The sequence below is a fragment of the Uloborus diversus genome, chromosome 10 (genome assembly GCF_026930045.1).
Source record: "Uloborus diversus isolate 005 chromosome 10, Udiv.v.3.1, whole genome shotgun sequence".
NCBI classification, from domain to species: Eukaryota; Metazoa; Arthropoda; class Arachnida; order Araneae; family Uloboridae; genus Uloborus; species Uloborus diversus.
The window spans coordinates 120,686,151-120,708,685 of NC_072740.1; the positions used below are offsets into that span (position 1 = coordinate 120,686,151).

Genomic DNA, 22,535 nt, shown 5'->3' on the forward strand with positions numbered 1-22,535 from the left:
TACAAATAATTTTTTCTAACGGAAAGAAGTGGAGTTTGGATGGACCAAACAGATGAAAGTACTATTGGCATGATTTAAAAAAAAGGAAAAAAAAAATATTCTACTAGCGCCAATTAGATGGAGGCTCTGTCAGAACTTGTGAGCGCTTTGCTTACAATGATCTGTGCTCAGTTGCGTTTGTTTCAGGTAAAATGAACTCACAAGCATATCAAAATGTCCTCCCAAGTCATATTTTACCAAATGCCGAATTTATTGCTGGAGAAAATTTAAAATATCAGCAAAACAATGCATATCTATCCATCCGAGTAACAGTGCAAAAAATAGGCTCCAAGTAAACAATGTTGAAACTTTGAAATACCAACTAATTCTCCAGATCTTAACCGAATAGAGAACTTATTGGGTGACTTAGCAAGAGGAGTTTATGCAAAGGAGATACATTTTACTTCATCAATAGAGCTGAAATCTACTATCGAAGATGAATGGTAAAAAATACATCCCGAATTTTGTCAAAAACTAGTTTTATTCATGAAAACAAGAATATTTGAAGTAATTTGAAGGAATGGCTCCCACACAAGCTTGTAAATATTTGAATTTTTGTCCTCATGTGCTTTTTTTCTATGTTGGCCTTAAAGATTTTACTCAGGTTCAAATATTGATCTCTAATATTTTCTGATAATGAAACACTTACAATTAATTTTTTTTGTCATCTTTACTTGTATTTAAGGTTAATAATTATCACTCATATGACTTTTCGATTCTAAGATTAAGTTGTGACGAATTTCTCAAAAAAGTGCACTGGACTTAAAGTTTTTACTCAGACTGTATATATTCGTCTCTCTTTTAGAGAATTTGCGATTGCACCACTGACAAATCCAAATCCACCTACGAAGTTTATTTCACTTTCTACTCATACACATTAGTAATCTGCCTGTCAGAGGAGTAGCGTGACCAATCATTTGGGGGGGGGGGGGGGGGGGGGGTACCAGGGTTTTCGCAAAGAAAGGTGTCCTCCCCCCCCCCTTTCAGTTTTTCAGAGAGAGAGAGAGAGAAATCGGGTCACCAATTTTCTGATTTAAAAAATAAAAAAATAATAATAATAAAAATGAAAAAAAAAAAAAAACAGAAAGGAAATTTTTACGATATTAAGAAAATGGAATAGAAATAACAAGTGAACAAACAGAATAAAGGTTTCAAAAAAGGGTTTTTTTTTTTCGGCGAAATTTTGAAAGCAAATGCAATCTTTGAATATTATTTAGGAATATAAAATATCCTGAATTATGACTAACCTAACTGAGGATCGCTGAAACGAATGTTTCGAACATTTCTGAAGTGAAAACTTCTTTAGGCACGCTGGGTATTTTTTGAGATGAGAAAAAACAGTATTTCTTATATCGGTGAGACATTGTATTTGCCGTTGCCACTCTGAAAATGGACAGCTAATTGTTATGGTTGCGGTTTATATTTCAACGGATAAGTCTTTAAGCGCAATACGAGAATTTCTGTATGAAAAATTATTTATTTATTCTAAAAACGCTTTTTTTTTTTTTTTTTGCATTACTGCAAGATAAAATTGGGAAGAGTTTTGATGATTTGGCAATGGTTTTGAGTGGGGATTGCAGCATAAACTTTGCAGATGATAAAAATCTACCATTAATTGAATTTTTAAATGGAGAATTTAATTTAACGATGTAAAATGATTGCAATTTTAGCACCACGAGACATAACACTGCAGTTGATGCAGTCTTTAAAATATATTTAAATAGATTCGAATCAAAGCTTTTTATTTTCTATTTTAGTTACCATAAACCTATAGTATCAGTTTTGGAATTTAATAATAATAATGATGAAGATCACTGCGTAAAAAAATCATGACATTGGATATGAATGATGTATTAGAATTTGAAAGAAAAAAAAACTGGAATTTTTTTTATTTAAAGCACATTTTTTAAAATTTAAATCTGATTTTTTTTTTGAAATGAACCTCAAATTGGCATACTTCAAAATTCGAATTTCCCGGCATGTTGGTCAATCTCACGACATATCGGCTCTTTTCGGCAAGTCAGCTAAAGAAGGTTAAGGGGATACTCTAGTCTAGAGGCTCGATTTTGAGGCGATTTTGTGGGCGCAATAAAGAAAAAAAAAACTGTAACCATTTTTTGTATCAATTTTTTATCAGTTTTTTTATTGATATTTGAGAAGTATAGAAATGTATAATATTGGGGGAAAAAATTCAAAATTGAAATCAGTAAAGGCCGGCAAAGTAGGGCTCAGAAAAAAAAAGGTGTCTACTGGTTGACAAGATTTCAATCCTCCAGGTAATCTGAAACATGAAATTAAGGTTGATTCTTATTAAACAAGGATGTAGATTTGTCTGAGCGTAGCCGATTCGGAAAAAAAAAATTTTTTACTTAAAATGGCGTCTTTTTCTTGGGGGGCGGGGGGGGGAAGGTCATTTTTAACTCCTTTTCTCAATTTTAATATTTTTTTAAAAATAGTAAAAAAACAAAAAATGCAGAAACCCCTACTTGGAGACGAAATTGATAGTATGAAGAAAGTCTACCAAATTTCAAATAAATCGGTGAGTTAGAACTTGAGATATCTTGTCAATCGTATTGAAAAAAGTAGTTTCGAGAAAAACGCGTTTGAAGTTTGCAGTCGCATTTTGGGCAGTCTGAGTGGTTTAATAATGTGCTATACTTATATTTTTTTGAACAGCTATCCCTGCTTTATACATTGTTTCTTCCTATCCCTCAAAAGCTACATTTTTTGCATATCTTTCAGTCATAAGAGCAGTTCTGCCTTCTTACGAAGCTTCGAAAGCTCGTACCTCGGATCGTTTGTCACGCTGTTGATCTCGTTTACTGTCTTTTTCTTTATCTTAACAAAAGTAACTATAACTGCGAAAATAATTCGAATTTCCGTAAATTCTCTTAGAGGCCTATTCTTAAAGGTCTAAGCTTTGAAAATATGAAAATATTTTTTTTTTTTTTTTGAATTTCTAGACTAGAAATACATATACCCTTAATGCAGTGAATTGATTGCGTGGAAAGTTCAGTATGTGTATTGTTTATTATTTTTATGGCGTGGAAAACTGAATAACACAAAGTAAGAATTTCTTTTCTTATATTTTCTACATTTGCATTAGTATTTACTTTATAAGCGAACTGAAATAGACCAACCAAAATGTATATAATTGATGCTCGCATTGCTGATAAACGTAAAAATTAGACTGTAGCTGATATTTTGAATCTACAAATTATAAAATATTAATTTTTGAAACTGCAATTAATTTTAAATGAAAATTAAACACACAACACACACACACACACACACACGCGTGTGTGTGTGCTGTGTGTTTAATGCTGTGTGCGTGCGCGTACAAACATACCAAATTTCTTTTGTATTTTTAAGTTCTCACTTCTGTTGGCAGTCCCATAACTGCTTTTTTTTTAACCAAGTTGCAGTCAAATGAAAAACGAATTGGAAATGAATTGATGAATAAACAGAACTTCATAGGAGCCACTGACGTAATTACATTTCTATCTTTTTTTTTTTTTTTTTCGCGCTTTTTTAATAATGTGGAAATCGTAGTTAAGTGGAGAAAAATATATGTGCCGCCGAAAAACGTTTTAAATTGAGAAAAAGTTGAAACAGAGTAAAAAGTGAGGTTTTAAAAATGTCATGACTAGTCACACCAGTATTCTCCGTGTTTAAGCATAAAAAGTGAAACAAGAATTTTACAGTTGTATTCAGGAGGTATGTTATTTAAAACAAAAGAAAGTGAAAAGGTATCGGTGAAAAGAACCATATCAGATCTAAATTTTGAAAGTTTTTTTGGGCCGCAAACGCTTGCATTTCAAACAAATAAAAATATATAAGGCAAGAAATTGAAAATTTCATTATGAAGAAACCAAAGCAGTCAAATAAGTTTGGGAAAGAAAAACTGATGGAGAGTTTTTCAGAACATTTTTATCAATAATTTAATCAAATAAAAAAGATAGAGACACTGCCAAAAAAAAAAAAGAGGAGGGTGAGAGGTCCCGAACTATATCTCTTCAACTCACGCTAACAAATCTCTAATCAAACCTAGCTTCGAAGAGCAATTTTGAAACTTTGACTTTGAAAAAGTCTCCAAACCCCACGTCTTCTCCTATCGCCATCAAAGATGGTCTAGAATTGCGTAAGGACTTCGATTTCAAGAATCATCTAGGAGTGCGCCCCTGCCCAACCTCTCGAAAAACAGCCCTGCCCCCTCCTTAAACATCGTCTAAAATTCCATTTTAGGACTTTGAGTAAATTCCGAAAAGGTCACTGAACCTTTTCTACCTCTAATATCACCAAGGACTCTAAAATTTCGCATTCATGGCTTGGATTCTGATAATATTTATGGGAAAATTCCCCGAATATACCCTGATAATATCATTGAACATCTTATATATGATTCCTCTAGCCTGTTTTTCTGTCGCTATACGATGTCTTATTTATTCCTTTATCAAATTCCATGATTTTCTCCTCATTTTGAAGCTTATCGTGTCTGCTGATGACAAAAAACTGAATCCCAGGTCTAAATATTGCCTTTTTTTTTCTTTTCTTTCTTTTTTTTTTCTTTTGTCAAAAAAAAAATGTTCTTTTTCCAAATTTTATTGCACCTTACTTCACAGCCGAGAGCGAAGGCACATTGGCTCGGTCCGATAAAGCAGCGTGCTAATTAGGAGAAGTGCTTGAGCTCAAATCTGGATCGAAAAATATCGTTTTAATGGGGTTTTTTCTTCAGCAGAATTCTTACCCAAGTTTCCATTGATATGTAAAATTATACTCGCAACAGAATTCTAAGCAGCAGTTCTGTTGTTGTTAAAATTAGGAAACAAAACATTGATTTTAACACTCTCAATTGCAGTTTGACTTTTAAAGTATTTTGACAAAATAGAAGCGTAAATTTCAATTTATTTTGCTGCTTTACTACGCATCGGTTTAGTCTACAGCATCTCGTGGTTGCATAGAAATCTGAAAATTTTTCCTTTAAGTGCAAATGCATGTGGGTCAGCCAGTCATCTAAAATTGCGTTTCTGGAATATCAATATCGGAAAATTGGCGGAGACGGGCCACGAACTTCTCCTCACACTAATAGTACCAAAGATGGTCTAAAACCGCGTTTTAACAACTAGCTTCGAAAATTTTATGGGGGAACGTCCGCCCCTCTCCCTAGCGTCAACAACATTTAGATTAGCCTTAAATTTCGTTTAAGGGCTTGAATTTCGATTAATTACAGGGGTAAAGGTTCCGAAAACTTCCCTTAGCATCATTGAAAGTCGAATAAAATTGTTTCTGGATTTCCAATTTCGAAAAATCTTCAGTCCCCATGACGATATCAAACATGGCCCACAATTGCATATTTTAATTGTAACATTTTCGAAAATTTTCTGGGAGTGGGCCAGGCACGTAGCTAGAACTTTGTTAAGGGGGGGGTCCAAGGTTGCACGAACTTCAAAAGAGGAGGCATGCTAAAGCAGAATTAGTTGCTGATAATTACACAAGATAAGATAAATCCAATTAAAACTGATTATTAAAATATGATAATTAACTAAAATTAATTAAATAATTGAAATTAATAGAGTCATTAGATAAAATTAGTTAACAAAAATTTTATGTTAAGTGGTAAATTAATTATTGTCAGTTTGTAAATTAACATTAAACTGAAAGTTATCACATACAAAGTTTCCAAATATGGGTGAACCTCTGTCCTCCTGAAAATAAGTGATATATTTTCTATTAATAAAAAGGACACAATAAAAGAAAAACGGAAAACTGCACTAAAAATTACTTGGAAAATGCATGCGATAATTTAATAAAATATTAAAGCTTTGTAATATATTTCATTTGTACTTATGCCATTTTACTTGAAAACTAGAAAGCCACCCGTCAAATTGCTTCAACTCTTCTTCATTTGAACGAAGCAATTGGATGTTCGTTTTTTTTTTTTTTTTTTTTTTTTTTTTTTTGATAGTTGAAATTTTAACTCTAACCCCAGTGGATTAACCCTAAACTCAAGTAGATAGCGTTCATTGTTTTCGTTTCTTTATTCCTCTGAGATGACACAGTCTTACCAGTAAAACTGTTAAGTTACCGGATCGAGTTCAGCCTTGTCACAATAAAGCCTTTCCCTGCATGTTAAACATTACCAAAACATATTATCAAATTACATATAATGCCGTGGCGCGAATTCATTATTGAAACACGCGGGTTTTTCGATCATCGGCATTATTTATATGAGGATAAATAAATCTATATCTATGGAGTCGAATGTATAACTACATGAATGTTACATAACGTAACCCTGTCCGATTTGAACAACATTTCACTCAAAACCCCACAACTCTCTCAACGAAAATATTAACAAGGTTTCATTTAAAAAGCTTGAATTAGTTTTTATTTATTTGCATTTATAATATTCTTTTGATAATACGAAATAGAATGATATTTCCAATCTTATCCGTTTTCAAATTATCATTCCTAATCATCAATTAAAAGCTTGAACAAACTATTAACTCTTTGAGGGACGGAGGCTTCCTTTGATGCAACCATTTTTTATATATATATATTTTTTTCTTCCTTCAGCCAACTGACACAGTGATTTCAGTTAGCCGAAAAGAAAGAGAAGAAATAAATGGTGTTCTCAAGTGAATTCACTATTCCTCAAAGGGTGAAAGCTGTTCGAAAAAATTTTAAATACCGAAAAAGGCGTATTGCCGTTTTTTATCATTATTTTTTTCTTTCTAATGGTGCTGTGTTAGAGGCTTTAGCCTTTGCGGAACAAGTGCGAACCATCGATATGGCATATGCCACCATTAAGGCGCGGATGTGAATGTCACAGGAAAATTTGATGCCCAGTTTCCACCAGATGGAGACACCTGAGCTCTCTTCGATGCGAAACTGCAGAAGGCATTTAATTTTATCAAGAGTATTCACAGTCAAAAGACCTAAGGGATCTTTTGCATGCCGATTAATGGAATGTATACCTAATGAATTAAATTAAGCATCTGTGTAATTTTATTTTAACAACAATACATATCATATTTTATGACGCAGGTAATGATTTGTTTTTCTTTAATACGATGTTAGCAAAACACTCTATTGCAAGAAATAGTACATATCTTTAGCTTGAAGAAAATAAGAGTTTTAAAAAAAGGCAATATAGAAACGAAAAACTCAAAAAAATTTATCTCGTATTCACCTTTTTTGTTTCTTTGCTTGTAACGCAGTAAATAGCGGTAATTTTCACCGAGTAATTTATAGTTAAATGCAGATGTCTGTTTTTTGTTACGTTTAACGCTACCTTCACAATTTACTAAAGATGGATGCATAGATGCTAATTAAATAACTCCTTAGTACAAAGCCAGTGAATAACAATCAGAAGATGTATTCCAATGATGCAAATACAAATATGTTTAATGGAACAACATCGAATAAGAGATTTTTTGGTCAATTAAAAACTGACTAACTGTTTTCTTTTGGGATCATAGAATCACAATTCAGTAAGATTTAAAAGTAATAATTTCTAATAACTTACTTATTACATGCGTTAATATGGCCTACCTTGTAATTTCATAAACTGATCACAGTAAAATATTCGAGTAATTTTCAATTTCATTTTTCTATAAAATTTTAATACCGCGAAAGCTTGTTACATCAACTTCAAGTTTTATTTATTCATTTATTTTATTCATTTTACCTTCAAACACGAATTATTTTTGGGCATTTAATATGTTCCATAATAATGCTTAAATATTGGGGTGGGGGGTGGGGGGGGGAGGGAATATCAGTAAAAAATCTACGTAATTTGTTACTCAGAAAGGAGAGAGATGTTAAAAATAATCTAAAAGTTCAAATAAAACTTTTATCAAAATATAAAATGAATCTGAAATGAACCATGCCAAAAATATAAAGAGTTAAAATGAAAAAAAAAAAAAATCAATAATTATTTTTTCTCATCCTCAAACACACGAAATGTGTAGAATTTCTTTTTTCGCCGCTGACTTAGAATCTAAAATTAGTTTTTAAATGGAAAAACACATTAACACGTAAAATTGCTCGTATTATCAAGAAAACTTTGTAAGGGAGCACTGCGACTTACCTAGTTTGGGTAAACTTAATTTTCTTTTGCATACAATTTTGTCCAAGATATGTTTCCTATAAGTATGACGTAGATAAAAACTGCGTGTTGAAACAGAAAAGAGTCGGAATTCAATTACTAATTCACCAGGAACACACCTCACTCTAGCTGTCTTTCGTACAACATGCGTCTACGAAATCCACGAAAAGGAAGAAAGGAGAAAGAAATAAAGAAAACCACGCCAATGAGACTGTGGGATACGACGAAAGTGGCAATAAATGCTTGTTTTTACTTTGCCAATGGCAATTTGATGGACCAAAGGCGAGGGGCTGAATTTCAAGGTCACACGACCCAGCTGGTTTGAAAGAAGAAAGGGACATTTCCCCGTTTCGGACAAAGCAAAAAGCAGACGAAAATTGGGAACCTGTAGTTGTTGCACGAGATTCTCGTGTTCTGAATTGACTCAAGCGCTGAGAAAATTGCCGATTAATGGGAATATTTAAGGGGAAAATGCTGCGTTTTATAAAAACATTATCTTTCTTAAAAATTTTATTGTTGCGAGATGCAACAACTGAGAAAAAAGGACAGGGGTCTTTCGGGAAGGGGGGGGGGTCCGGACCCCATGGACCCCCCCCCTTGGCTACGTCCTTGAGTGGGCCCCCGGATCTTTTCTCCCCTAAGCATCTTTAAAGATCGTCTAAAACTGTTTTTGAACTCCTTTTTTGAAAATTTTTCAAGGGAAAACCCCCAAATCCCCCACTACTTAACGTAATTAGAGAAAAATATAAAAATTGTGTTTTTCAAGTTTCGAACTAGAAAAATGGCCGAGGGAAACGCCCTCCAGACCGCTTTTCCACCCTCACATTAGCAAAGATCGTCTAAATGCGTTTTTAAGGCTATGCAAATTAGAAAAATAGATACTTTTCTTGATTTTTTTGCTAATTTCCTTATAGTTCTGGGGAAAATGTTAAGTGTCCAGCAAGTTGGGGGGCACGTGCCCCCTCGTGCCCCCCTCCTCTGACGCTACGCCTCTGCTGTCTGTCACAATGGCTTTAGTGTTTTACATTTTTAAATCCACAAGTACTGGACTACCTACTTTTCAAACAGCACACATAATTCTCAAATTGCACTTAGGGACATGCAGGATTCCAGTACAAATATGAAAGCTTAACAATATCGATTGTTCATAGATATACATATTTTGTAAAACTTGATTTCTCGGCGAAAAACTTTTTCAGTGATTTTTATTTTACTACTGCACCATAAATAGCATGTTTTAGTAAGTTTTACAAAATTTTAAGCGTGTTTAATTCACTTTTATTGTTTGTAATGGGCGCTTCAAGATGTATATAAACAAAATAATACATACATTCTTAGCATTTATTCTATACTACAACTTGCTTTCATTAATTTTTGTTGTGTAGCGTTTTCACAGAAAGAAAGATTTTTTTTTTTTTTCAATTTTATTTTGCATTTCCCTCTTTATTTTGGGTATCCAAAATTTCATTCCAAAATTTTGAACAACATATCCTTATTGTATGGTAGAGTTTCCTCTGTAAATATAAAAATATCTGAAACCTATCCTCAAAAAGGTTAAGAATGAAGGTTTTACTTTCGAACTAGAGTCCAACACTGAATGGGGTCTCTGACACCAGATTTAAAAATCAAAGGAGACAAGTTTGAAACATTACTCCTTGGATAATAAAGCGAAACATAAAATGAAGCGCAGCACCAAAATCGAAACAGCGATTTTTCTCGCGTTTGGATTGCTTAATGGAGGAGTGGAAAACGACAGTAATTGTGAGAGAGGGACAGGGTACAAAACTGGTTCACTGACTAGCGGGGGGGGGGGGATATCAAGTTACTCATTTTCACTACACACCCTCCTTCTCTTGAGTCCAATGGCACTGCATGGTAAAAAAAATGCTTCTGACACCATTCTTGATTATTCTTATGTAAAATGAACCTTAAATGCAAATATGACCACCGTTTTCCATCAGCATCACCGCTTTTTGGAGATAGCTCCCCTATTTTTTTTTCCCAGCTATCGACAGTTTCATTGACTTTTTTATTTATTTATTTATTTACTTATTTATTATTATTTTTAATGTTTTGTGGGAAGGGAGCATTACTGTAGCTGTTGATATTTCTCTTAAGAATTAAAGAGGTAAAAAGTCCAAAAACATGAACATTTGAACCAAAGAGGGAGATTTAGGGGGTATTCCATCGAAAACATTCAAAATCATTTTTAAAAAAAATTCTCCACGAGTTTTTTTGTTTTTCCCCACTTTTTTCACTTATTTTCCGCTCGTTATAACCAAAAAATCAGTCTCACTTATAAGCTCAATACCCGAAAATATGCTCACTAACACGGCGCAGCGCCCTTTTGCACTTTTTTGGATGCAAGCACTGTCCTTTTACATTTCTAGGGAGATCTCTGATGTATCATTCCACAAAAATCATAAAATAATAGTTTCTGAATAATTTATGAGTTGATGTTTATAAAAATAATTTTGCATGTGAAGATATAGATATGGGTGAATATTAGGAAAAGTGCCAAATTGAAGCATGGAAATTTTCAAGTTTTAAAGTTTCTCGGAAAACAAAATTGATTTGGTATTTTAATACCACATTAGAAATCGATTTTTTTTTTTCAAACGATTAGAGGCGTTGTGAAAAAACGTTTTTCTCTATTTTTGAAGGGCTGCAGTTCTGGATTGTTACTGATTTGATGCAAGTGTTACCGATCTGACAAATGTTACAGATTTCATGTTCAATGTTCATTGAACATGTTTAAATTATATAGCAAAAAAATTAAATGTATAGTAAATAAATCTAATAGTTATATAAAATAATTATTAATATTAATCAAAACTCCTGAACAGATTTCCTGAGTTCTGACTTCACTCAAGTGCTCGTATACTCTTTCAAAATACTTCTGTGTTTCGAAGGGGCTGTCCATAAATGATATCACACTCTTTTGAAACATATTTGACACCTTTCCCCTTTCGACACAAAGTGTCACATTATTTTACAGGGGCGGCGATTCGGGGGGAGGCAACTGATTCTCCCTTTTTTTTATGGTTCATTTATATGTTTTATTTTCCAACTTAAGAACCAAAACTAGAAATTATTTTTAAAAAAAAGCAGAAATGTCAAAATGTTCGGAACATAATTATTTGTTTTACTATGTATTCCTGTTTGCGAAACATTATCAAGCACAAGCAGTAAATTTCAGTTTATGTGTTCATTGTTTAGATATTAGTAAATTAATTGTTTTACTTAAACAAGCCAAAATTGTTTGATGAAATTATTACCAAGTGTTTGTGACATTTTAAAATACATTGGGGTAAATAATGTAAGTCTATTTCATGTCTTAAGTGTTTCTTCGGGGAAAGTTATTGTGTACATAACTCATCAAAATCTTAAGAAAATTGTGAGTTAAGTTGTTGGATTTACATAAATTATCACTCATTTGCTCTAAAAACAGCCCTAGTAAAATTGTGTACTTTTTTTTCTTTTTCCCCCGCTAAAAGTCCTATGGCTTTTAGTGGTCATTTTTTTTTGTCCCCCCTACCCCCCACTTTTCAGTCCCAATCACCGCCTCTACTATATTATATGGGTATATTGTTTTTTAAAAAATATTTCAGCCAGAATGTGTGATATCATACTTCTGGTTCCCCATCCCTCTCCATTCTCCCAAAGAGAGAGTCACAATTTGTTGAACTCCCCTCCCCCTCTCAAAGTATGACATCATTTGTAGACAGCCTCTAATTATTTTTGTAGTTTTTGTTAGAAATTGTAATTTTTCAACTGACCTATATTCAATATTTTTAAATAATTTTATTTTAAATGAATATAGCAAAAAATCCTTCTGTGCAAACTTTTTAATTCTTATTTTAGACTGATATGAAGGCAAAGATGCATAAGACTTTTTTTTTTAATTTCTGGTGATATCCTGTTTTCTTTGCTAATTAGTTTGCGTTCTTTTATTGTCATCGGTAATGAGAACTTTGATTTATCTTTGAATTTATATAGATTAATTTCGTTTCCTAATCTTTCAATTTTCCTACCTTGTTTGAGCAATTTAGCAATGATAGATTCTTGAAGGAATTACTAGTGGACTTCGCTATTCCTCTCTCAGATTTAATCACAGGAGTCCCTCTGCTCCCAAGATTTTTTAATCAGTTTATTTCCTGCTCTTGTTTTTAATTTACCTATACTTCGGTAAAAATTATTAGCTGAAAACAGAAAAAAATGAAATGTTTGTGTAAAAGTATAAAAAATTAATTACACATCATCCCCTGCGTCCTTATCTACACTGCACCTCTGTCATACGTCAAACGTTAAAAATATATTGTTTGGACGCAAGATCGAAAATGTTGAAGATTGAAAAATTGAAATTGATTTGAATTTTTAAAAGTGTAAATATTACTTTGCTTGTAAATATCACTTTACTTCCAATTTTGAAGAAAAAAGAAATAGTAAAAATACGTACAATAAAAATTTTAATCATAATAAAAAAATTTCTCCTATGATGAAAAAACTAGTCGCCAAGCTTTTTTGAGCGGCATGGAATTTGTCAGACCCAGTATATATATATATATATATATATATATATATATATATATATATATATATATATATATATATATATATATATATATATATATATATATATATCGGTCATTCTCCAGAAAACGTAACTTTTGAAACAAAATATTTTTCAATTTCGAAACTTTTTTTTTTTTTCATTCTTACATGAAAGTGGTACCTACTAGAAGTAACCATAAACAATGGCCCAGCTAAGTCCCAATTATTTTACTCATAATTTTTTTTTAAAAAATGGCTTGTTGACGAAAAAAATAAAATAAAAAAACTTTTAATATTTAAAAATCGAGGCCAATTTAATATCAAAGTAGTAATTTTGTTGATTGTGCAAACAATCAGCTGTTTTAACGATTAGGGGAATATAATATTAAGCTCTCTTAATTTAAGTACAGCTTAATTAGTAGTTTTAAATGTATGTTAAAAAATAGTATTTAGTAAATTTGAGGATATACTGGCAATTTATCATTTTGGTAGAGTGCCTATTATTGATGTATTTCCCATGAATTAGTTATTTTCACCTCAGAAATAATGACATTGATAAGGTCCGTCACGGAGGTGAGATTCACGGAGATGAGGATCTTTCCCTTAATATAGGCGTAATAGATATATTTTTGATGAAAAACTTTTTTTTCTTCGTTGCTACAATCTGCACATGTTAAGTATGTGAAAATAGGTTCACTTCTTTTTTTTACATTAATTTACACCCCTGAAATTCAAGTTCACTGAGGTGAGAAGCCAGAATAACCGCACTAAGTTTTTAAAGCAAACTCTGTCTTCTTGTTTTTCGACAAAAATCTCACAACTTCCACTATGGCTGAAAATAAACAAGGGGGCTTCCTTGTATCATGGAAAATAAAATTTGATGCCATTACTGCCACGTGTTAATGAGGAATGGCATTTTGTATTTAGGTAACGGAAGTGAGAGTTTTTTGTGCGACATGACTACTCATCCTTAAAAAAAACGAACTAAAACACAATATTAAGAAATTAAATGTACTTATACAATTAGTATTTGAGACAATTGTGAAAGGAAGGATAAATAAATAAACATATACTTTTAATTAAACAAGTTATTAAGCAACATAAACAGTCACACAAGGTGTGTAAAATGCCACGGAGATGAGAATTCACATGTTGTGAACCAAAAATATACTAAAATAAAAATTTATATTAAAAAATAGTTGGCAGTTTTCAATAGATATATTTTTGATGAAATTAAAAAGCATTGTTAAATGAATTGTTCCTTAAAGTTTTTTCTGTAAAAGACGTGTGACTGTGACAGAAAAGTTAAACTTTTTTAAGAATGACCCATATATAGTACAGTAAAACCTCGTTAAGTCGTCACTCAAGGGAACAAAAATTTTTGACCACTTATGCGGAGTGACTACTTATGTGGAGTGGGAAATTAAGGAAGAAAAAAAAAGGCCTTACAAATATTTATGAATAGCAGTAGAATTCTGTGAGAAAAACAATAGCTTATGTAAGAAATGTCTATGAATTAGTGGAAATTTTAAAAAGGGGAATACTAATGAGATAGTTACTTTGTTTTGTTTCCTCTTACTTATACATTACTTAATAACAACAACTTATTTTAATGTAGTCACGGTACATTTAATACAATCCTTCAATGTCGACTGATGAAGTTGTTGCTTACGGAAAAGAACTATCTCTTCTAACGTACATCGAGCTTTAAATTTTGTGTTTTTGTTCCTTTTGAACGGATGTTAAACACTGACTAACTTTCTCCAGCTATTAGATTTTGTCTGTCTTGCTGGAAGGAGTTAGATTCATATTCTCGGTACTTGGCAGAGTCACGGCAAGAATTATGCTTTGAATGACCAGAACCGAGGATCGAGATTTTAAGGAAAAGAAATATCAAACAGCCTTTCAACTAAGTCCGACACTATTTTCTAAGATCCGATAAGGAAAAGGAATTTTAGAAAACAACTTTTGAGTGACTAGTTAAGCGGGTAAAATTAAATTTGGTGACCAGTAAAGGAGGGTCATTTTACATTACTGTGAATGAGACCTTGTCGGGACCAAAGAAAAACGACCACTTAAACGGAGTGACCACTTAACCGGTCGACTACTTAATGAGGTTTCACTGTATATATATATATATTAGGGTGTCCCAAAAAAATGAAAGTCGTTTTTTTAAAACGCATACCCTCTTATTTTTTTCCTTTTATATCAAAACCGTTGGAAAAAAAGTTTCATGCAATTTGAAGCACGGTAACCCGTGCCGACTTGCGCCTAAAGGTCTAAACGTGTAAATAGCACGTGTATTCATATAAGCAAGCGAATGCTGACGACGCGATATTTTGCAAAGCTCAAAACAGCTGTAAATAGTGCACAGAAAACAAATGAAAACAGAAAAACATATGTTGGGGGGAGGGGGGGCTTATCCGTAGTAATTTGCAAACCGTCAAACATGTCAGTACGAATACATTCCGGTCAGCGAGCGCAGTATAGTCCTTCCATAGGGAACGAAACATGGCAGTGGAATTGCAAAGTTTGAAAAAAGGGATATTTTTAATAGGAGTCGTAAAACAACAAACTACGGGCTTGAAACTTCCCTCTAACGGATAAGTTCTGTCGGTTTTGTTTTATAACATTCGAGAAGTAAATTTAACCATCAGTGAAAGTGCAAATATCGCTATTCGGGAATGCATCATCTTTTGGGAAAAGGCACGCGTTCCCACCAAAAAATAAATTGCTAAATTGTGTGAATAAACTTAAAAACCTGTATCAAATCTAGAGAGACTTACAAAAAAATGCAGAGAAACTGCAAGAAGTATTCAGGCAGCGCCAACAAGAATTTTCAAGTAATTTAAACAATTGATTCAATATTGCACATGCTGATGCACTTCGGTTAATCAAAATAGAGGAAGATGGGACTGTTGCCTGCTTTGAGTGCTCAAAAATCAAAAGAAGATCGCTTATCTATAGTTATTTTATATGGATGTGACGGAACAACTCATTGCTGAGTCTAAACTGGATAATTCCATAGGAAAAGAACAAACAAAGGCTGTTTGAAAGGCAGTTTTAGATTGGAATCTCGAAGACAAAGTTGTGATATTACAGCTTCCAGAAGAGGTCCTTTAAGTGGTTCTTGCGCTATTCTTGAGCAAAAATTTGATAGAGAAATGCTTTCCTTTGCTTGCCGCCATCACATATATGAACTGATCTATCTCACTTAAATACAGTGCTATGGAGGAGCTGCGGAGTTGTTCCGAACTGTACCTTAACTTGGAAAATTTACTTGACTTTTACCGTGCTGAACTTACTAATATTACGCTCAGAGATGACTATCAAGAGTTGACAGAACTGCCTATCATATTTTTAGGTGGATATATCAGAAAATGAATTTAAAATAAAACCACCGGGAGTCATGCACAAAGCTCGATGGATGGCTCGAGCGATTTACTCCCTAAAACTATTCTATTTAGTTCACAACTAAAATTAGATACGAAGGAAAATGAAGCATTGTTTGATGTCTGCTTTTTTGTAGTGACAATATACGTGAAACCATGGCTTCAATGCATTTTGACAGTCAAAGCACCCAAAAAAGATTTGTGCTTTTTGATAAAAGTGTACGAAAATGTGGACCCAACTATCTCAAAAGCTGCTCTACAAAAATTCATCCAGCTTTTATGGTATGGTCAATAATATTTCATTCCTTTATGTGAAAAAGACTGTCTCAAAGCTTAGTGCAGTAAACGATGCAGCTGAAAGAGCGGTAAAAATGATGCAGAACTTTCATGGTTTGCTAACAGCTGATGAGGAACAAAAACAATCTATTACGTTGTGTTCAAGAGCAGAGGACGTTCTATTCTGACTGCAAAAAGCAAACATTGAATTAAAAATATGTACAGTAATGTTTCTTTTAGTCTAATATTGTTGTAAATATCTGCTTTAAATAAATTGATGTCGCGTGTAGTAATGAATTATGCAGTTAGCAATTTTTCCACTGTAGTCGCCTTACAGGATTTTAGGTCCAACTTTGACCTCAAGTCGGCACGGGTTCCCGTTATTTAATTGCAATGGAACTTTTTTCTCATGTTTCTGAGGTGAAATGGAAAAAATTTGGAGGGTATGCGTATTCGATTTCACAAATTTTTTTTTCGCCATTATATCTTGGAACACCCTAATATATATATATATATATATATATATATATATATATATTGCGTGTAGCGGGTGCAAGATTGCCACTCTTCTGCACGAAGTTTCAAAATCTCTCAAAACTCTTCAAAAATTACATGTACAAACCTTTAATACTTTATAATACACAAATGAATGGGAAAACAATTTAAAAACATGATAAGAAGGTGGAATTTTTTTAAAAATGACTAAAAAATTTCCAAACTTTTGGACATGATTTGCGCTATTTTTGTGAAACCAGCCCATACAAGAACGAAACATCGGTGGCAACATCGGGGCATGCAAATCGGTTCCTAAGGAATTTTCAGGGTTTGTTGTGTCTAGACATAGTCGAAGACGTTCCTGGAAGAGCGAGTGGGTGGAAAGGAAAAAGCGGAAAGTGTTCGGGGTAACAGAGCTTCTGGTAGAAGATTATAACGCAGTGTCCGTCGGTCATTAACCTAAATAGGATTGGGTGGAGCGCGCATAGTGCACTGTAGTATGCGCGGTAAATGCTCTTCAGTTTGCAGAGCAGTCGCCTTTGACGCCCCTTCAAACGCTTTCCCGGTAGCCAAGATTTCACAAACTGCCATTTTTGCTAACAGTCCCAAGAAAAAAAAAAAAAAAAGAAGAAGAAGAGGAGGAGAAGAAGAAGGTGTATCCAGAGGGGGGACAAAGGAGAGCAGCTGTAGGCCTTCCAAAATATTTTTTTTTTCCATTTTACAACTAAAAAAATAAAAAAATTGATTCATTGGCGATTTCTTCATTTTCTGAACATGACGATGAGCTCGACTGTAACTTAGTGGGTAACTGTGGAAGTGTATGTTTCTTCTTTGGGAGCTCATTGAAAAGGGAAATGTTTTGGTGTTTAGTTTTGTTTTCGTTGTAATACCGCTATGAAAGCATTGCATTGCACCCCCGCGCGTACCGCGTTTGCAGTTTACCAGTTTTAGATGCCGGAGATGACTCTGACAAATGGGGCTGCAGGGACAGTTCAACCTCGACCCCACAGGAAAAGACGCGCTGTCAGAATTGCCGTCTTAGTGTGTGTTTTCTCTTTTTTTGCCAGTGTTTTTATGCCAGGTGTGATTACAAAGTTTTGTTACAGTATTTACTTGCTTTTTGAGCCAGAGGGATCTTATACGTTAATAATGCAACATGTTACTTGGAGGAGGTGCATAAGTCAAAGTACAAACAGAGGCAAGTTTCCTATATCCATGCAGATGAAGAATTACGCTAAAACATTTCGCTTTTCCACAAACTCTCCACAAAAAGTGTTCTTTCTCTTTCCGACCCCCTGAAAAAATTTAAATTTAGAAAAGCGTCTCTCCCAGGCCCGTCATTTAAGAACTTTCCGGAGGGCAAGGCAAAGTAAGAACTTTTCAGGCAATGCATTCAATAGGGGAAACGAAACAAAATTTATAGACATAAATTCATTATTTTATGGTTTCCAAAATCTGGACACTGTAATTGACCCGAACCCTCTGATTTTTCCAAATGACGACCTAAAATTACTTTCTGCTTGCACCACTGAATTAATACTTAATTTTAAACTTGATGTAAAGCTTTCAGCTGTTCTGTACGATTAGTTGGGTAACATAACTTTGTGGTTATTAGAAAAATTAGTAAATAGTACTACTTATTTATTTATTTTGACATTACGTTTGAGGAATCGCTAGTGGTGGATTTTCAGGTTTGGAGAACTGTCGCTATGCATTTTTGGGGTGCCCCTTAAAGATGAACAGAATTATTTAAAACCCCTTTTATGAACCTTTTCGAACTCCCATTGGAAACCAATAGGTCGTGGGATCCTTCGCAATTGCCACATGGTAAATCCGCTGCTGAGTATTGTTTAGCCGCTGCGTAATTGTTTTTTTTTTTCTTTTCTTTTCTTTTTTTTTTTTTTTTTTAAGAAATCAAATATGCTTTATGAAGTTGAGGTGGAGGCGGGACGTGGTGGTCGGGGTGACTCCGTAGTGAGAACGTCACTCTATAAAGTAAATCAGCCATTCCTAGAGGGCAGGAAAATTGAAAAGTGCCCTGGGCTTGGAAAATTGCAAGTCGTGCCCTGTCCTAGCCTTAGCAGTATTTCTATGTGTTTGAATATAAAAACGAAAGAAAGCAAAATCTTAATTAAGAGATTCAGAAGAACAAAAAAATAAAATAATGTGAAAAAAAGCCCCCTAAAGTATCACTAAAAAGCACCACATCAGCTCAAAATGTTAAAAGTTTTTTTCACTGGGGCAGCAAAAGCTTGTATATTAAACAAATAAAAATATCAGGCAGGAAATTGAACATTTTCATAGCGGAAAATTCTACTCTTTCATTGCATAATCGAGGATAACAATTTCGTTTTTAACGTTTCATTTTCGAAAAATGAGCAGAAGAGGCGCTCGTGTATATAAACATAAGATTACTAATTGTCGAGATGTATTTGGTTGTTTTTAAAGAATTTTGTAGTTAGTCCCTTTTTAATTAATTATATTTTATTTTTAAAAGCTTGGGGTGAAATTGCAATTCCCTGCCGGATTCATAGACATAATCATGACTTTAATATTTTTTGTGATGCATTTGTGTAAGGTTTTTTTTTTTTTTTTTTTTTTTAGTTTAATTGTTTTGTAGTTTGTCCTTTCAATGAACTTAATTTAATTTATTTGGTATAAAATATTATTATTACTTTTTTAACATTAAAAAATATCAATTTAATATTCCTTTAATTAACAAAAAGTTTTCGACAGACTTTTATGCCCCCCTGCTGATGCCCAAAGTCATAATGTTCGTAGTCACTAACGCTCGTACCAAACGGTTACCGCCGGTCGACGCCTTCTTCAACTATAATAAGATGACTTCAATCTGCGGTTCAGGTGTCTGATCGAAAGTTAAATACTTTGGTGCACAAGGGACAGGATTGTGACTTCCTATAAGGGAGTCACGTTGTCACACATTAGGCAAATGTTTCACGTGACTTCATTGCGACGTCACTGCAATAATTAATTTGTGACTTGAGACCGTCACTTTTTGACATTATCAAGATGTCGCGGCAGCGCACCATGTAAAGTTGCTGTGGAAATATGAAACTGCTATTGGGATATACACAAGGGCTCTTAAAAAGTATCTGACCCCCTTTTTTTTGTGAAACCTAGATGGATATGAATTAAGCGTGCTTGCATGAGCTGATCTTGAGCCTTAGTGCACATTCGTGAATTCTTTCCTATCTGTCAATAGTCTCAGTCGCTGCAAATAGAGTTAGAGTGAGTGGGACTCTCTTCGGACTTTTTGATTTCAAGAAAAATAATGAAACGACTGGAGTAACAATACTGTATCAAATTTTGCCAGAAACTGGATGAGAGCCAAGTTTAAACAATTCGGAAGATGCAGACGGCTTTAGTGACGATATTTTAGCAAATTTCTCGCGCTTGATTTCAACTTTTTGGCAAAAACGAGGCTTCTGTGGTTCAATAGGCTCCTTACTCTCCTGATGTGGCCCCTTGCGACTTCTGGCTGTCCCCAAATTGAAGAAGCGATTGAAAGGCACGATATTTCAGGCAAGAAAGGACATTATGGTTCCAACGACAGTTCGAGCTAAACTGCATTCTCCTTACAACAATTTAGCAGCATCACTGGGAGAAGTTGGGGAGTTTGAAGGAGTTTAAATTGAGGGTAACTATGTTTAAAACGCTCCCGGTTCGTCAGCTCTTTTCTTCAGCCAAAGTTCGAATAATTTTCTAACAGCCTTTGTATATTTCAGTGATGGCAAATCGACTTTTGAATTAAGTACATCATCAACTGAACTTAATCATCATCGTAAGCTGCTGCCCCCTGTTAATGACTTTACAGTGACGCTTCGCGACATTCACGTGACAGGGACCCTTATGTCATAATCATGTGACTTTCACATATTGGTCGCACTTTAGTGACTGTGCTACTGAGATGTTTCACCAACCTATTATAAAAGCTCCGAGTGGATTTATCGTTATTACTCGTGAAAATAACAACTCAACGCATTTGCTCGTGTCTGACACGGGCTAAAGTTGCAGGCAAATTTGCAAATGCCCATGTCTCACACGAGCATCTTTTATTTCGTGTCCGTTTATCTCTACTGCCCGTCTGAGATTCGTTCCAGTACAAACAGGTAGAGTAGATTATAATTAAACATATTTCCCATAAATGGCACTACTTATGCAGCATTTTTGTTCTGTAAACTACGTCATGCTTTGATGATAAACCATAAGCTTGATAAGAATTATTTATTATAAAGCAGTTACTTGGTGTGGAAAAGGTGATCTATTCATTTTCATAGAATTTGTAGTCACTCTTATGGTTATAAATACGACAATTCGATTTAATTTTATTTTAATATTATGAAATTCAAAATAACCATGTAATCAAATCGTTTACACTTTGTTTATGTACCATTTTCTTGAAAATAACCTGTCACCCTCCTTTTCACACAACTGAAATTGCAAACTCTATCTTACATTGTACTTACATTTACATATTTGATCTTCTGTCAAAATAAAAAACATTTCGTGCCTTAAGGGGTAAAAAAACATTTTGTATAGATATGTGATTAAAGGATTCAAATGCAGGCCCGTCATTTCAAAATGTTCAAGGGGGCGGGGGGGGGTCAAAGGTTATGTATTCAATGCATTTTATGGAAGAAAATAGCAAAAATGACAAAATTCGTTATTACATTATGTTTCATAAATCGGGGGGGGGGGGGTCTATTGACCCTCCCCTCTCCCGATCGCCAAAATGACGGACCTGTTCAAATGCACTGTGAATATTATTTACCTTGGACGAATGAGTTGTTGGAAATTTCCCACAAGTCCAAATGCGGGCAAACACCGGCCGAAGACGTCTCAAGACCATTGTAGGAGGAACACATTTCGTTTTCTCAGAAGAGAGACACTCCGAGAAGCGCTCCATCCAAGATACGTCTTCTTTCTCCTGCCGAAAAATGAAAAGAAACTTGTTCGCCAACTTCGGGCATGCCCCGAGTTCAAGGATAGTGCCCCACCGTGAGTCGATGCACATTTTCCACTTCGACCTACGCGACGACCCAGCAGTCTCTATTTCTTTGATGAGGTAATAACTGCTCGAACTCATGTTTTCCGCAATTCCTTGCACTACCCCTTTGACAGGAGCGCTCGTCTCATCGGAGGTGCAAACCAGATAGAGGAGGGGGAGCCATGGGGCGCAACCAGCAGAGCCGAACTTAGCTCCGTACCACCTCTAGGCAGTTTAGAAATCTTGCTTCCCTCCCCCTCCCCCCCCCCACCAAAAAAAACTCTTTGATTGTAAAAAACGCAACTAAAGCTATTAAAAATAGGGTTCCCGAAATTATGAAGAAATGATGACGTTTTACATTAATTAATTTTTTGTGGCTCCATTACTGTTCTAGTGTAGGTTACTAAGCGATTCACATAACCAGTTTAAATTATATTTATGCATATTCGTTTAAATGTATATCCATTAAAAGATGATAATTATTATTTTTTCACAATACTACAGATTTATAAAACCTGTTCTAATTAATTCTTTGATGTCTTAAAACATTACCTTATCATGACAACGCAGATGAATTATGGTAAAATGATATAAAATATGAAATGGGGAAATAACAACAGCGGATTTTAGGGGTGAGGGCAGGGGGCAAGTCCTCTCAAAA

The 22,535-nt window shown here is 34.1% G+C and overlaps 1 protein-coding gene across 1 annotated transcript in view; it reads right to left on the minus strand.

Moving 5' to 3' along the window:
• Positions 1-21,677, minus strand: part of LOC129231336 (tyrosine-protein kinase Btk29A-like) — an 83,127-nt gene extending 61,450 nt beyond the window's left edge. Inside the window, exon 1 of the mRNA XM_054865627.1 lies at positions 21,659-21,677. The gene's annotated coding sequence lies outside the window, so the exon portion shown is untranslated. The remainder of the gene's footprint in view (positions 1-21,658) is intronic.
• Positions 21,678-22,535: the final 858 nt, after the last annotated feature.